The sequence below is a fragment of the Nematolebias whitei genome, chromosome 5, assembly GCF_014905685.2.
Source record: "Nematolebias whitei isolate Nwh7 chromosome 5, NemWhi1, whole genome shotgun sequence".
Classification (NCBI taxonomy): domain Eukaryota; kingdom Metazoa; phylum Chordata; class Actinopteri; order Cyprinodontiformes; family Rivulidae; genus Nematolebias; species Nematolebias whitei.
The window spans coordinates 2,377,961-2,389,145 of NC_056502.1; positions in this window are offsets into that span (position 1 = coordinate 2,377,961).

Here is an 11,185-nt window from a genome sequence, read left to right on the forward strand (position 1 = left end):
TGGTGCAGCTGGTGCAGCTGGTGCTGCTGGTGCTGATGGTGCAGCTGGTGCTGATGGTGCAGCTGGTGCTGCTGGTGCTGCAGGTGCAGCTGGTGCTGCTGGTGCTGCAGGTGCAGCTGGTGCTGATGGTGCAGCTGGTGCAGCTACTGGTCTCCCTCCAGTTTACTCACAGTTATTTTTACAGTCGTGCTAATCCCAGTTGGAGCAGGATTCAGTCAGCTTATAACGTGGGACAAACATGCCGTTTGACTACCAGATTATGGATTATATGCTTCATATGATTGTGTGGGTGTTTGTGACCAGGAGTTTGTAGATTTTTAGATTCTTAAAGAGACGTAAAACTAAATACTTGACCCGGTTTTGATCCTGGTTTTGGCCTCCATGAGGTCTAGTATGTTCCAGATCTACATTTCATTCTTAATGTAGGTATCAATATTTCAACTTCTTTTGTCTGTTCCCTCATCAGGGGTCGCTGCAGCAAGTCATCCTCGGTCCTCTGCATCTTCTGTCCACACTCTGTCCTCTGTGTCCTCTGTCCTCACTCCAACTACCTCCATGTCCTCTCTAACTGCATCATATGTCTCCTCTTTGTCTTTTTCCTGCAGCTGCATTTCTAACATCCAGTATACCCACTGTCCCTCCTCTGGACATGTCCAAACCACTGTCCCTCCTCTGGACATGTCCAAACCACTGACCCTCCTATGGACATGTCCAAACCACTGTCCCTCCTCTGGACATGTCCAAACCATCTCAGTGTGTCCTCTCTAACTTTATCTCCCAGTTGTTCAACCTGTGCTGTACCTCTGATGATCTCATTCCTGATCTTCTCCATCCTTGTCTCTCCTAAGGAGAACCTCAACATCTTCATTTCTGACACTTCCAGTTCTGTCTCCTGTCTTTTTGTCCATGTCTCTGTCTCCAGACCATACAACATAGCTGGTCTCACCACTGTCTTGTAAAATTTTCCTTTGACCTTTGCTGACACCCTTTTGTCACAAATCCCTCCTGAAACTTTTCTCCATCACTCCATCCTGCCTGGACTCTCTTCTTCTCCTCTTCACCACACTCCCCATGTTCCTGGACAGTGGACCCCAAGTCCTTGAAGTCCTGCACCTTTGTGACCTCTGCTCCTTGTAGCCTCACTGTTCCACCTCCTCCCTCTCATTCACACACATGGACTCTGTCTTACTACGGCTGACTTTCATTCCTCTTCTTTCACGTGCATACCTCCACCTCTCCAAGTTTACTTTTATTAAATTGTCAGATTTATTTATTTTTGTTTATTTTGATACAAAGAAACACACTAATGTCTGAAATTTGGAGTTTAGGGTCTCTGGTTTGGTCTTCATACTTTAGTGCCACGTTTGACGTGGAAATACTTTTGGCAAACATAGAAAAGTGAAGTACCGGCAAATATCAGTTTGTGTGGGAGTTATAAAATAAATTAGTGACTATACAGAGAATGTGAACATGTTACCATCAGGAGGCAGTGGGTAAAAAAAGATGTTTTGCATTGTCGAGACCTTTTAGGCAAATAAAGGTTAAAGTTGATGCTGCTAACACGGGCTTTTTGCACTTCATGCAGCACCTTCGCCTCCCTCTGAGGTTGCTGTTAGCACCCTGCATCCATCTGGTCCCTCACATCCAAAGTTACATCCTCAACTCAAACAAAACTACACACACGTACTTTGGTACTCCAGCATGATTAGAAGATGTTTAATGACTTTTACGTTGCAAAACTTGACTGTGGTTATGAAATATGAAACAGGACCAAGAGAATAAGGTTCCAGATAAAAGCAGCTGTTAAGTAGCATGCACCCTTGGATGGATGGATGGATGATGGATGGATGATGGATGGATGGATGGATGCAAATAAAATGAGCTCATGAGAAAAGCCACGATTGTAAAACAACTCAAAAACTTGTCATATTGATAACAGCCATATTTCAGATGTGTGAACCCAGGAGGATTCTTTAATAAATAAAGTTTCTCTTGTCGTAGAAGTAAACTTCTTGAGGAGTGCAGGCTGATACGTTTGGTGTGAAGGTTCGTGTGAGCAGATTTCCTTCTATCTTTTTGCCAACGTGAAAATCTGTGGAGGTGAAGTGTGGAGTTCTGAAGTTGGGGTCAAATGAGTAGAAGGACACGGAGGTGAAGTCCGCGGGCTAACATGCAGCGGTGTCTCCCCCCTCAGCCTGGCCTTATTTAGAGATGTGACTCTTGGAACATCTCAGGAACAGCCTCCCGGGGGTTTCAGGGGGTCGATGCGCTCTACAGAATCACAACATGATTACAGCTCTCCTTAAAGACATGTACAAAAGGGGAGGAAGCACGGGGTGGAGGGCTGCGCTCCTAAACATCTCTGTTAGCTTTTAGCACATGCCCCTCCTGCTAAAACCTCCTGCTTGTTCGTGCTATGCTGCAAAAAGCATCCAGGTGTCACAGTAAGCGTGTTGCTAACCTCTCAATGTCAACGTCTGACGCTCTCTCTGACAAACGCTGCAGCGGCTGTAGATGTGCATCAATCCACCCTTTTAACCACAGAGCTCTTCAATTATTCAGAGGCAGTGCCAAGTCCAACATTCCCATTAAAGCATCTAACACGTGTTTGACCAGCTCCCAGTCCAGTGGTTGTGTGGTGAAGATGGATGAAGCAGACCCGTTCAGGCTTCCAGACATTTAGGGTCCTTTTTGATGATGCTCTGAATGAGATTATGAACCACTGCAGGCGTTATTTTCTGATTATTTGCTGTAGTCAGCGTCTTCTTCTGCACGTCAGTGACCAAATAAACCAGACAGGTGCAGCAGTGTTAAAGAAGTTTGCTTTAGACCCTTCAGAGACAACATATGTGCTATCACATCCTCCTCCTTCTCTCCCTCAGCTCTTTCATTTGACCTATCCTTCACCAGGGCCCAGCGTAATCCCACTAAGTTTGGGCAAAACAGAGCTGGAGGGGGAGGGAGGGAGGGGTGAAGGTGGGAGCGAGGTCAGGGGAAAACTTGTTGCGTTATTCAGAAGTCCAAGATGTGATCTTGCAGCTACAGTGCCATGTTCCTGAAGCTGAAACAGTCGATTCCAGACAGCACTGAAAGGTGAATTTGATATTTAGATGAAGAGCGTGTTAGCTTCTTTTGGACTGTTTGGAAAATGTTATGAAATTAAAGCCCATCTCAATAGTTTAACAAAAGAAACTGAATATCCCAGTCGTGTCTGATCCTCCCACATTGTCTCTCGTTTGGATCACGGTTTTCCAATTCTTTAACAAAACGATTGTTCAACTGATTCAGTTTCATTGATTTTCTCCCCTTGTGACCTCAAGAACAAGCGTCTCTGATTTAACGGGAAGACTTTGTGAATCGTTTGATTTAAAACTAAACTAAAATTCCAAAAGTGCCGCACAAGCATGAAGATCAGTCAAACTGGACAGAAGTGGAACTGGACACAGAGCAAGAAAAGAGAATGAAGAACAGAGATGGTCAAGAAAGTGCTAGCAACAACACGGTGTAAATAGAGTTAAACCATTAAACACGTTAATCCCAGCAGGTTGGTTTGAAGGCAGGTGGACTTCTCTTTGATTTTTCAAGACATTTTATTTTTGAGAAACTCTCTCAGTTCATTGAGAGCTTGAGAAAGGTCTTTGGATGGAAATAGAAACTTTTTGAAGGATCAAAACAAAGTCCAGCTGTGACTTGCTGGATTAGTAGCAGCCACCCCAGAAAAACAGTTTTCCAGGGAACAACAGAAAACTTGGATTATACTAAGTACTATATTATAAAAACTGTGGGAAACATGTGAGTTTTCTGTTGCTGTCTCACTGAACTTGTGTTCATGATGAAGTGATCATCAAGCCGCGTGGCCACATTTAAAAGGCCAGATTTAGAAAATCGTGGCGTGTTTTTGTGCACGGCTTGTGCCGACGTGATCTGGTGTTGTAGAACCCACGTGTGGGCAGACGCACGAGACTCCACGGTGAAATAAAGAGACTCTATGCATTTAAAACGAAACAAAAGCTGACAGGGCAGCAAACCTTACGTGGAAGAATGGAACGATGGAGGAACAGAACATGACTGGGAAGCACAATGCACGGACAGGAAGGAAACAGAGACGCTGAGTTTAAAGGCAGCCTGACAAGACAATAATGATGAACACCTGGGGTGATTAGGATTGAAGACAGGTGAGGCAGGAGCTGACAACAAGGAATAAAACACTGGGGAGTGCAGGAAGCACAAGGATGTAAAGAAATAACTGAACAAGTCACAGATTCCCACGTGTGGCACGGTGGTGCAGTTGGTAGAGCTGCAGCCTCTCAGCAAGAAGGTTGCCAGATTGAATCCCGGCCTGGACCTTTCTGGGTGGAGTTTGCATGTTCTCTCCGTGCTGCGTGGGTTTTCTCCAGGTACTCCGGTTTTCTCCCACAGACCAAAAACATGCATGTTAGACTGACTGGTAACTCTAATCTGTCCCGAGGTGTCCCTGTGATGGACTGGAGATCTGTCCAGGTTGTCCCTGTATTTCTGTCCAGGGTGTCCCCCACCTCTTGCACAGTGATGGCTGGTTATGGGCACCAGTGACCCCCATGACCCAAAAAGGAAGAAGCAGTTAAAGATGATGGATGGATTAAGTATTGAATATAGTGCTTGTTTTAAATGCTAAATGTGCCTTTAGGAAAATCTTTTAAACTCTTCCTTGTGTTTTCTGTATTTCTTCCAGCACCTGCTCTATAAAGCAACACACCCGGTGGTGTAAGCTTCGTACAAAGGAGAAGGTTCAACAACAGAAGCAGCTGAAGTTGGAACAAACGAGCCAGACTGAGGGCTTGGTGGAGACGTGGATCCTGCATTTGAACTCACCATGACCGCGTCCTGGGACTGACGCAGCAATTAGCACCAGGGATCAGCATCAAAAGGAACGGCGCAGTGTGAAGCTGGTCTAATTAGTCATATGAACGGAGGCAACAAACTGACCGCTGCATGCCTCAGGTTGCAGAGCAGAGAGGGTGTGTGTGTGTGTGTGCGTGTGTGTGCGTGTGTGTGTGTGTGTGTGTGTGTGTGTGTGTGTGTGTGTGTGTGTGAGAGAGGCCGACTGGCTTCAGTCAACAGCACGTGAATCAGAGTCCATGCTGGTGAAGACATACTTCACATCAAAGCTTTATGTCGGCTGACATGTGACCTGAAATAATCTGCTTCTGAAACAAAATGAAAACATCCTGATTAGTTCTCTGCATTTCTCCTCGTTCTCTGACACTCCTCCTCTCAGCAGAGCTGACGCTGAACATCAGTCCGTGGCTTTAGATTCAGTTTATTTCACTTATATTTGATGTATTTTAGTAGATCATTCAAACCTTGTTTGTGGATCGTCTTTAAATTCACTGAAGGTGCACCAGACCTTCTTCCTCCACACTTTTCTTTGATCTACTGCTTCAAACCATCATCTCAACACTTCATCCGGTGCTCGATCATATGTTCACGTTGCTCCTCCTCTGAAGTGAAGATACCTGGACAGGTGTACACTGCTTCATGCTTTTCATGACAGCTTCTAAGAATCTCTCCAAAGTTGTGACTGTGGTTGTTGATTAGACCTGTTGAAGAAACATACTCACCTGTATGCCCACTCTCCATCACAACCTTCTTGTCTCCTCAGACGACTGGATCCTCATGTCTCCATCCGTTCACCTGAAAGAAGTAAGGACAGACAACAAGCATGTATTTGCTGCCCCACGTCATGGATGAAAGGAGTCCAAAAGTCTCATTTTCACCAAGTCAACATCACAACACTTCACCCCCAACGGGACTATTTTCAGAGTCCACACATTTTTTTAAAGAGTAAAAAAAAAAGATGAGAGCAACATTTTTACTTGAACAAGTTTATAGATGATTGTTTTTTATGTTTTAACCGTAATTATTTGGATGTAGAGAGTAAGGGGAAGTGGTGGTGCAGGGGTTAGAAACTGAGCCTGTGACTGGAAGGTCGCCGGTTCAACTCCCCGGACCAACAACATCAAAATGTGGGTGGAAAATGTAAAACACCTGCACCTGCCTCCACCTTCATTTGCTCCACTCTGGGCCCTTGAGCAAGGCTGCTAACCCCCACCACCTGCTCCCCCAGGCGCCCTGGATGCAGCTCTCTGCTCCACACAGAAGACTGTGGCCGCTCGGTGTCAGGAAGGACATCCGGCGTAAAAACAGTGGCCATGTCTTCATTTGAATTAGTTGTCTGTGGAGACCCTGAAGGAGCAGCTGAAAGAAGAAGAAGAATTTGAATATAGAGTATAAAGTGAGTTTATATCCATATACAAAGTAGTTAGTGCACATAGAAATGTTTGTTGCATTTTCACAAGTTGACTTCACCTAAGTGAAGAGGTTAGACATTTTAAAAGATGTTAAAAAGTTTTAAATTAAGACAAAGTTTAAAAGCTGCACGAGCAACAAACTCACTTTATTGATCCTGCAGGTGTTGCACGTGTTTTAGATGATCAATCCATTCATTCCTCCAAGCTTGATTTCTGCAGGTGAGTCTCACGAGGACTCGTTTACAGACAGACCTGCAACACTTCGTGCTGAATCAACACAGTTCTCGAGTCCATCGGGTCTTTGCAGGATCCATTCAAGAACACGTTGCGATAGAAATAATTAAAACTACAAACAGGTGGAGTAGAACAAGAAAATACATCAACAGAGAGAGAAACACGTGCTCAGTTCGTCCTCCAGCAGTCTGAGCCTATAGCAGAATAACTAAGGGACAGCTCAGGAAACCCAAGCCGACCCTAACTATAGGATTTATCAAAAAGGAAAGTCTTAATCCCAGTCTTCAAACTGGACAATGTGTCAGCCTCATGGACAGAAACTGGAAGTTGGTTCCACAAGAGAGGAGCCTGAGAACTGAAAGATCTTCCTCCCATTCTGCTGCTGGAAACTCTAGGAACCACAAGTAAACCTGCAGTCTGAGAGTGAAGTGCTCTGTTAGGAAAATATGGAACAATAAGATCTGTAATATAAGATGGAGCTAGGTTGTTGAGAGCTTTGTAGGTTAGAAGTAAGATTTTGAATTCTATTCTGGATTTGACAGGGAGCCAATGGAGAGAAGCTAAAACTGGAGAGACATGATCTCTGCTATCACCGCTCATTAATTATTGATTGATTGATTGATTGATAGTTACTTTGGCCTCTCCTGTTTTTATTTCCCATCTTCACATGGAGCTTATTAAAGTAAATCAAAGTGTAAAATTATCTTACTAAGTAAAAAATCCACACAAAGGATTCCCAAGAGGCTTGATGTGCTCTGCAGAGTACAACAAGCAGATACTTTAGTATTTATAGGCTGGTTGTTCCAGAAGACGCTGCAATGCTTCCATGTTCTGAAGAGGATCCATCAAGTGAAGCAACTTGGACCAGGTTGGACAGAAACCAGCCGTCTGGTGCCCTGCAAGCCCTGCAGGTGAGCACTGTCATGTAACATGCAGAAGCAGCTGTGATAATGGGGATTTACATGGACAAAACAAAAGAATGCTCATATAATAAACATATTCCTGCTGCTTGCTCTGTAATCTGGTTAAAAACAGCTGCCAGGGAGGTGAACGGGTCGGGTCAGAACAACAGCCATTTCATTACTGTGGCTCAAATGTCCCAGGAATCAATTCAATCACAGGGCGATTATTTTTCCTCTGATTCCACTCTGCGGGGAATTGGCTGTCGTTTGTTGCTGACCTTTTCACGCGTCGGCCATTTATCCCCTGAATAATTGTTCCGACGGTTTGGTCGTCATACCCCTGAGTGCTGCCGCTCAGAGCGTGGTGAGGCGCCACGATCATCTCGTTATCTGCTGCTGCTGAGGCCGAGCCATGTGGAGGTCACACAGCTGCAGACCCTCCTCCTGCTGTCAGCTCACACAGTAAAAGTGCCAGTGTTTTCATGTAGGAGCGGAAATCTGCTGAAATCTGCTGTGGTCTTCATGGTCAATAAAAGATGTTCTTTAATACTTTAATATGTAGAGACTAAAAGAGCAGATGTTTTTATTCACTTGCTTCAAAAAATAGAAACTAAAAATACGACTTTTTTAAATAATGCCTTCCATTAGCACTGACAAACATGTTTGTTCTTCGTTTTGCTAGCAAAACTGTACCTAAAAGCTAAAATTAGCAAAACTGTAGTTAAAAGCTAAAATTAGCAAAAATCTAGCTAAAAGCTAAAATTAGCTAAACTGTTGCTAAAAGCTAAAATTAGCAAACCTGTAGCTAAAAGCTAAAATTAGCAAAACTGTTGCTAAAAGCTAAAATTAGCTAAACTGTAGCTAAAAGCTCAAATTAGAAAAACTGTTGCTAAAAGCTAAAATTAGAAAAACTGTTGCTAAAAGCTAAAATTAGCAAAACTGTTGCTAAAAGCTAAAATTAGATAAACTGTAGCTAAAAGCTAAAATTAGCAAAACTCTAGCTAAAAGCTAAAATTAGCTAAACTGTAGCTAAAAGCTAAAATTAGCTAAATTGTAGCTAAAAGCTAAAATTAGCAAAACTGTAGCTAAAAGCTAAAATTAGCACAACTGTAGCTAAAAGCTAAAATTAGCAAAACTGTATCTAAAAGCTAAAATTAGATGAACTGTAGCTAAAAGCTAAAATTAGCAAAACTGTATCTAAAAGCTAAAATTAGCAAAACTGTTCCTAAAAGCTAAAATTAGCTAAACTGTAGCTAAAAGCTAAAATTAGCTAAACTGTAGCTAAAAGCTATAATTAGCAAAACTGTAGCTAAAGGCTTAAATTGAGTTTGATAATAGCACAAATGTAAAAAGAGGCTAAGGAAACAAAAAGCAGAGGTTTGATGCAGTGATTTCAGAAAACAATGTTTTGATATTTTTATGATTCAATTTTAAAAATAAGAATATAAATGTTTTGAAAGTGTAAAAGCTACAAAGAATAGAACGTGATCAAGTCAAACTTTCTGACGTGTAGTCAAAGCATCACAGAAAGCAGAATAGTTTAGTAAAATAAAGAGTGCGCCACATTTACACAGTTCAGCTGTTGGTTTCATTTTATTCTGCGAACATATTTACATCGTGACTGTGTTTGCTGATGACTGTAAAGTATTTTTACACATCGGAGCGTAACAAGAACTGATCCAAGAAAATGTTAAAGATTTGTTTTGATGATCTGGATTATTTGAAAAACGTTATTGGAACTCTTTTGATTTTCGCCGCTTCAGATCAATTTGGACTATTTGCCAGTTTATTCAGTCAGAGCTTTGTGGTTTTACACGAGGTCAAAACGATCGTTGCTCTTCATGTTTACGCATTAATCTCTTTTACACGAGTCCAAGTCCAGTTGTTTTTACAGATTCAGTAGATTTGTACACTTTGCCATGAGCACCAGTGAATATTCCCAGTGTGAGACAGAACAGCTTCCTGTGTGATGCGCCAGTGGAAGGCACCACTGCTCTCCACCATGTGTGTGTGACCTGCTCTCTGCTTCTTGAAGGCGGATCTGGCCCCTCAAAGTGTGAATAATATTCAGGGGGGGGGGGGGGCGCTTAAGTTGGAAAGCTTTTAGCACATTATCCGCTGGCAATTGCGAGGTAATCTGATTTTCCAGCGCAGGTCTCTTATTAAATATCTGCAGCAGCAGATTTGCATTCAGGAGCCTCCTAATAGGTTTAGCTGCCTGGCCGGGCTCTGGCTCCGTGTCTGTGTGTGCGCCGCCGTCTCAGAGGGGACAGAAAGTCACACTGAGGACACACACTCACTGAGGACACACACTCACTGAGGACACACACTCACTGAGGACACACACTCATTGAGGACACACACTCACTGAGGACACACACTCATTGAGGACACACACTCATTGAGGACACACACTCACTGAGGACACACACTCACTGAGGACACACACTCACTGAGGACACACACCCAAACACAGAAGCCGACAACACAGAGGTTATCACTTCAGGAGCATGATGCCAGGTGATCCTGGGAATCTTCTAACTTGGATGTGGCTCCCTCTAGTCTCTCATTGGCTGTTGTGAACCGAACAGTGGAAACTGTGTTCATCTAGTACACAAATGTCTATCTAAGGACAGAATGGACCCTGGTCCCTGCAGCAGATGCTTTGTTGTCAGAGCATCTTTCAGTGGAGCAACCTCAGGTGCTGATGAACAGGTGAGAAACGCTGACAGAGCCTCTGCGTCATGAAGCAGCACCTCACACTAAAAAACCATGGGTTATTTTAATAACAGATAGCACAGCTGTTGGGTTGGTTTGACCAGATGTTTTGTCAAAGGTTTGACCCCGTGTCCTGATGCATGCTCAGTGGTTCAGGTAAAAATCCACTGACGTTCAGTCAGGTCCTCTGGACAGGTTCTTTTTGTTGAAACGTTTCATCTGGTTGACCCACCGTGTGAAGGTGCTGTTTATAAGACTGAGTCTGTTGCGGCTCCTCGGACTGATGAAGTCCTTTAGATGAAGGATGAAATGTTTCAACAAGAAGACACCGTCCAGAGGACCTGACTGAACCTTTCTGGACAAGGACAGATGGTGAACACAACATGGTTTTATTAACTTTGCGCTGGTGATTAGACGGCAAGTTTTGTTTGTTTCGTTGGTGCAAACTAGCTGATGCAAAAACCCTGAAGTTCTTAAACTCATGAATATCTAACCAGGATGATCACTGTGAGGAAAAAATCACTGTGATGCCACTTTGATTGTTGATATGTGCTGCTGATTATCCATGCTGCTGATCTCATGCTGCTGATTATCCATGCTGCTGATCTCATGCTGCTGATTTATTTCATGCTGCTGTGTTCATACGTACTCATCTGCTCACACAGACTCATGTTCGTGCTGCTGTTTGGTGTATTGTTTTTGTTCTAGTGTTTACCATATGTCTTAGTTCATATCTTAGATCTTATTATTGTTTTTTTAAATTTTATACTTTTGTTGGATGTAACTGGGACACAGTTTCATTCCACCTCATGTACCACATGTGGCAGGATGACAATAAAGAACCTTGACTTGATAAAATAGCAGCTAGCACCAACCCAATACGTGCACATGTTGGACTCACTCTGTTTTGTGAACACTCTCATGCTCCCACAGTTTTGGACCTCTTTGTTTGGACCTCCTTGTTTGGACCTTCTTGTTTGGACCTCCTTGTTTGGACCTTCTTGTTTGGACCTTCTTGTTTGGACCTCCTTGTTTGGACCT